This window comes from Phaseolus vulgaris, chromosome 7, assembly GCF_000499845.2.
Source record: "Phaseolus vulgaris cultivar G19833 chromosome 7, P. vulgaris v2.0, whole genome shotgun sequence".
NCBI classification, from domain to species: domain Eukaryota; kingdom Viridiplantae; phylum Streptophyta; class Magnoliopsida; order Fabales; family Fabaceae; genus Phaseolus; species Phaseolus vulgaris.
Genome location: NC_023753.2, coordinates 13,728,866 through 13,735,919, shown reverse-complemented (window position 1 = coordinate 13,735,919; position 7,054 = coordinate 13,728,866).

The window sequence follows — 7,054 nt, the reverse complement described above, 5'->3', positions numbered from 1 at the left end:
TCCTTTCCATTGTTGAGAACGAAACAATTGCAGTAAAAAACTCAGAGATGGTTGATGTTTGGCTTCCTTCCATTGAAGAGTTCATATGGAGTTTTCTTCAAAATGGGCCTAGTAAGCACCCTATTCATCACATAACATGAGGTGGTCACTGCATCTGCCCAAAAGTACTTAGGAAGAGATGATTCACTAAGCCTTGTCCTTGCTAGCTCTTCAAGAGACATGTTCTTCCTCTCTACCACTCCATTCTGCTGTGGTGTTCTTGGAGCAGAGAAGTTGTGCAGAATTCTCATCTTCTCACAGAATTTGCTGAACTTCTCATTTTGAAATTCTCCTCCGTGATCACTTCTAATAGAGCCTATGTTGTTGTTCTTTGTATTTTGCAACCTTCTTGCTAACTTCTTGAATGCAGAAAAGGCATCACTCTTTGATTCCAAGAAAAGAGTCCAAGTGTACCTAGAATAGTCATCAACAATAACAAGAGCATAATAATTTCCACCAAGACTCATAGTTCTTGAGGGTCCAAAGAGATCCATGTGAAGAAGTTCAAGAGGTTTCAAAGATGAAACAACATTTTTAATTTTGAAAGAACTTTTCACTTGTTTCCCTTTTTGGCATGCTTCGCAAATGTGATCCCTCTCAAACTTGAGTTTTGGTAGCCCAATCACAAGATCCCTTGAAATTAACTTGTTCAAGTGATTCATGTGAATATGAGCAATTCTTCTATGCCAAAGACAAGATTCATCTTTCTTGGATAGAAGACATCCAATTGAACATGGTGAAGAGATATCTAGAAGATACACATTATTAACTCTCTTACCTACCAACATTACCTCTTTGGTGTTGGGTAGACAGATTTCACATGTGTTTGACTTGAACATCACTTGATATCCCTTGTCACATAGTTGGCTAATGCTCAGCAGATTATGCTTTAGGCCTTCTACATAAAGCACATCATAGATGACCAAGATGTCTTTGTCTCCTATGGATCCTCTCCCAAGAATCCTTCCTTTGTTGTTGTCCCCATAGGTGACATGACCCTCTTGCTTAAAGGAGATGCTCAGGAACTTTGATATGTCTCCTGTCATGTGCTTGGAGCATCCACTATCCAAGTACCACAATTGCTTGCTCTCTTCCAAGATTCCCTACAAAAAAGATTTTCAAGTACAAAGATTTGATCCCCTTATGAATGTGGGTCCATTTGGTTTACACTCATCAATTAAAGCTTTATTACCCTTAGGAATCCACTTCATAAGACCTTTAGGAACAACATATTTTCTGATTTTACAGAACCTCACAGAATGGCCTTTTTTCATGCAATAGAAGCATGTAACAATCGGTTGTTTCGATGGTCCAATCGATTGTTTTTCTGGCATTTTCGAAAATGATTTTGAAAATCTATCTTGTTTGTTTTGTGGGTTAAAACCCAATCCATCTTTTCCAAAAACACAGTTTTGAGATGCCAAGACATTCTCAAAGTTGGATTAGCCTTTAGAAAGTTTATCCATAGTTTTAACAAGATAGTGGACCTTCTTTTCAAGATTTTCGCAATTTTCACAAACTAGAGCATCACACTTGCAAGAGGAGTTTTTGTAAATGATTTCAAGATTTTCAAAATCTGTTTTTGAATTTTCTAATTCCTCTTCCAGTGTCTTTACTCTGTTTTCAAGCCAGATATTCTTTTCCTTTAACCGATTGTTCAAGAGAACCAATCGGTTGACTTCTTCATGCGTTTCTTGAAAGGCTTGAAGCAATTGACCATAATTTTCAGAGTTTGATGAACTTGCACTACTTGAGTCATCCTCCTTTCTGGCCATGAAGCAAAGTTTGAGGCTTTTCTTGTTTTGCCTTCTTTTTCTTCTTGCCTGACTCTTTTTCATTGCCTCCTTTGGTTCATTGTGTCCATGAGCAGCCTTGAGTGTGTCCCACATATCTTTAGCAGTTTTGCATTTTGATATCTTGAAAAACTCATTAGTATCTAGTACAAAAGCTATTATGTTTTGAGCAGTACAATCAAGCTTGGCCATCTTACATTCATCATTGGTCCATTGAGACCAAGGTTTTGCAATGAAAGAACCATTCTTTTTAAACTTTGGAATGTAAGGACCATTCTCAATTGAATTCCAAATTCCTTGATCAATAGATTCCACAAAGATTTTCATTCTGACTTCCCAGTATTTGTAATTCAATCCACAGAATAAAGGTGGTTTGTAGATTGAAGCACCTTCCTCAAAAGATTGTTTTCCAGCCATAGAAAAAATATTTTTGGATCAACTTGAATAAATTTCAAGAACCAAGCACTTGATGCCAATTGTTAGAATATATGGCTTTAAACTAGAGAGGGGGGGGGGGGGGGTGGGGGTGAATTGTTTAAAGAGAGTTTTCGCAAACTTTTAAGCCTTGAATGAAAATAATCGGTTGTTTCCCAGAAAAAATCAGTTGTTTATGTTGGGTTTAATAGTGTCAAAGTTCAAGAGGGGGGTGAATTGACCTTTTAAAAGCTTCTCGCAAAAACAGTATTTAACACAGTTTACAGAAAATAAATCGATTTATATGGAAATGAACAGATTTATTTTAGCACTGTTTGTGTGTTTGAAAAGTGTTTATGCAGCAAGGTTAATCGCAAGATCTGCAGATATATTTTCCAGATGCTCACACACTGATATTAGAACGAAAAAACAGTGAATCACCAAAACAGCAACCTTCAATTTCAAGCAAGTGATTAAGGTTCAATTAATGGCTTGACAGTTTATTGAGTGATCTATTACAATCAACCTGTTCTAATGGCTTTTAACAGATTATAAGTGTTCTTATTGAAATCAACCAGTTTTCCAGAAATTAAGAACAATATGAACCGTGCCCAGACATAACAGATTTATTTTTAATTGAACCGATTTATTTCTTTGCTATTTTATCAATTATGCAAAAACTTAATTGCAGAGATTGAGAGAGAATGAACACAAGGCAGTTATACTGGTTCACTCAACTGAGCTACATCCAGTCTTCACCTAAACCAAGGTGAAATTCACTAAATCACAATACAAAAAAACACATTTCCCACTGTTCTTGAAACCTACAAGAACTTAGGTACTCTTGCTGAAAAAACCTATTTCAGCTCACACACACTCTCCAAGAAAACCTATCAAGAAGAGTGTTCAACCAAACTATTACAGGAAATGAAAAGTGAAACGACTACACCTGATTGAGGATACAAAGATCTGCCTTAAACCAGTAGGCAAGATTGCTAGAACAGTAACAACACCTCACACCAAGCTTTTGGAACCAAACCAAGAACAAACACTTTGTGATTTTCAAAATCTTTGAAGAACAAATGCTAATTCTTTGTAAACTCTTAATTCTCTGCTGTAAAACTTGTTTTTACAAATGTATGAACGATGTTTAAACTCATAAACAAGTTCTCATTTTTATAGAAAACCAACTTATAACAGAATTTTGAAAAACAGTTAAAGCTGTTATAAAATGAACAGATTGAAAATAAAATGAACAAATTTATTTTCAAAAGCAGTTAGAGAATTTGTTAAGTGAAGAGACTTAGTCAACCATTCTGGTGCAGAGATAAAACTGAAAAACGTTTAAGCTAGATATGGCACCAGAGACAAAATGAATCTATTCATTTACAGATTAACAGATTTATTTTTCAAAACGAAAACAGAAAAGCTTAACTATTTAAACACAGTCGTTTTGAAAGGTAGAAGACTTAGTCAAAATACATGATGCACAAAATCTAATTTTCACAAGACTTAGCCAAGGTATCAGTTTAAAAATGAATCTGTTTGTTTAGAAAAGAACAGATTTATTTTTATGCAGTAAACGTGTTTTTTTGTAAAACATGTGAAAAACAGTTTAAGAAACCTTATGCTTGTTCTTATCACATGGCCAGTGGTTATGAGGTGAGTTACTCAGCAAAAAGCCCACTCTTAAACAACCTCTAAGCACTACCTAAGACACACTTAAAGCAAAGAAAAAATGCACATGAAATGTACATAAAAGTCTTCATCAAACACAATCTTGAAGGGGCAGCAACCATCTTCAACAATCTTCCCCTGTTTGATGGAGACAAATCCCCATAGCTCTTGTTGCTTTAAGAACTTGCACTGCACCACAAATTAAACCAAAAAAACAGAACATTGCATAACATGTAAAAATGGTTTAAAGGTGCTGAATTTAACTCCCTGTTTTAGCTAGCTTCACTTAGCATGGTGAGCTATTTTCTCCCCCTTTGGATTCATCAAACAACATGTAATCATGAAAAAAAAATAGAAGCATAACCATAATAGTCCAAAAGATAAAGACAAATTGTTCATCATTACAGACTTTTAAACTAATAAAGAAAGCATGAAAAACAAGAGACTACTGATCCTTGTAGTATAACTCTGCAAGTTGTGCCTGTACCCCTTCCATCTGATCATTAAGGTGTTGAAACCTTGCTTGAGTAGTCTCAAAGTAAGCCCTTTGTTCTGCAGTCATTACATCAAGGCGATATAACACTTGCCTTTCAAACATGGACATTGGTTCTCCTCGGTATTCTGGAGCTTGATAGGCAACTATGGCATTTGCAGCAACTTCCTCATGCATAGATTGGGTAGCAGGTGAGTCATCCTCCATAGGAACAACTTCATCCTCATCCTCATTGTGGAGGTTTGATGCTTCATGTTCTGCTTGAGGGTCCTTTCCTTTAAGAACCACCCACTTGTCCTCAATTTTGTGAAATCCCATTTTGATGAGAGTTGAATTATCAATCTCACTTATAGCTTTGATAGGGTCGTTTCTCTCATTTGTAACAGCAACACCAAAGTAATCAATCAATTTGGAAACAAGAATAGCATAGGGAAAGCGGTAATCAGCCAACCTTTTTGATTTGAGCATGTGTTCATTGATAATGAAAACCCAATTTACCTTAATCTGGTTCATGATGCAATATAGAAGAATTAGATCCTCTTCATGTAAAACTGCATGGTTTGTACCTCTTGGGATAAGTTGCCATGCTATGATGTAGGCAACAAGGCGTGGAGTGAGGTTCAAATGCCCTGCATGGAACCTGCTTATACTCTCTGTAGGATTCCTCATGCAACTTTTATAGTATTGCAGCTTGTTGAATTCTTGAATTCCATTGGTGTTTCCCTTTCCTACTTTCAGTCCAACATACTTTATTCCAACCACAGAATTTCACACCTCACTTGTGATCTTCATCTTGGTCCCTTTCACATAAGAGACAACATTCTTTCCATCCCATGTGAGGTTAGTGTAAAACACCTTAACCATGTCAGGATATAAATTACTCGTTAATTGCAGCAGTTTTTTCAGTTTCTGGTGCTTCAACACAACCCTTGTTTCTTCCAATTTTTCAGATTTCAACCAGTTGAAATCCAGCACCTTGGGTATATTAATCTGCTTTCTGCTTGTCTCGTGAATGTAGACATTGATTGCCTCTTCATTTCCAGCGAACCAACCTTCTAGCACACCTTGAAAGGTGGTTTGCTTGCCCTTATTTTTCTGTTTCTTTGAAGAAGAAGCCATGGTTGAACCAGAATTTTTCTCTTGTTTCAAATGGTTAGAACAGAGAATAGGTAGCCAATGTGGGTAGCAGATATTCACACAGATTTATAGTAAAATGAATGGGTTGATACGACAGTTATGTGTGGATATGCATGAAGATTTTATGTTCTGAATTTGTGCAGAGAATCTTTGAAAATATGCAGCAAATATTTAGGGTCACGATGCACACAATTCATACCTTTATTGAGCACCCAAACCATCAAATCGGTTACATAACCATGACCAAAACCGTCAAAGGTACAAAGGTTAATGCCCACTAGTTCAGTCAAACAGTCAAAGATCAAAATTTCTCTTTCCTAGTCATAAATGCATATCAGTACAGAAAAAAAACACATTCAATTACGAATAAACAGATTTAATTTTTCACTGCTAGGCACAATTGGCATTTATAATACCCAATTCATTAAGCAGAAAATTAAACCTATCTTTGGCTAATGGTTTTGTGAACAAATCAGCAAGTTGTAAATCAGTACCAATGAACTTAATCTCGCATGTTCCATTAGATATGTGTTCCCTTAGAAAATGATGCCTAATTTCAATGTGTTTGGTTCTTGAATGCATGACAGGATTTTTGGTTAAGTTGATTGCACTTGTATTATCACACAGCAGAGGTATATGGTTAAGTAAGATACCAAAATCATTTAATTGTTGTCTTAGCCATATAGTTTGAGCAGAGCAACTCCCTGCTGCAATGTATTCTGCTTCAGTAGTGGAGAGAGCTACACAAGCCTGCTTTTTGCATTGCAATGAGATCAAGCTTGATCCTAGCAAATGACAGGTTCCACTTGTGCTCTTCCTATCAATTTTGCAACCTGCAAAATCTGAATCAGAATATCCAGTTAAACTTAATGAAATATTACCTGGATACCACAAGCCAACTTATTTAGTTCCTTGCAAATACTTCAAAATCCTTTTGGCAACATTGTAGTGTGATTCTTTAGGAGCAGATTGAAACCTTGCACACATGCACACTGCAAACATTATGTCTGGCCTGCTGGCAGTGAGATACACCAGTGATCGTATGAGTCCTCTGTATTTGGTTTCATCAACAGAAATTCCAGCTTCATCATGATCCAAATGACAGCTTGTTGAGAAGGGTGTGCTGATTGGTTTACACTTGTCCATTTCAAATTTCTTCAGTAGATCCTTGCAATACTTAGCTTGACTTAAGAAAATGCCATCCTTAGTTTGACCTGCAAGCCTAGAAAATAGTTCAACTCACCCATCATTGACATTTCAAACTCTTCATGATTTTCACGAAAGCTTCACACAATTCTCCATTGTTTGATCCAAAAATGATGTCATCCACATATACTTGTACTAGAATTGAGTCATTTCCTTTCTTCTTAATGAACAAGGTCTTATCTGATGTGCCTCTGTCATAGCCTTGTGAGGTGAGAAAATCACTTAGCCTCTCATACCATTGCCTAGGAGCTTGCTTGAGTCCATAGAGAGCCTTTTTGAGTTTGAACATATATTC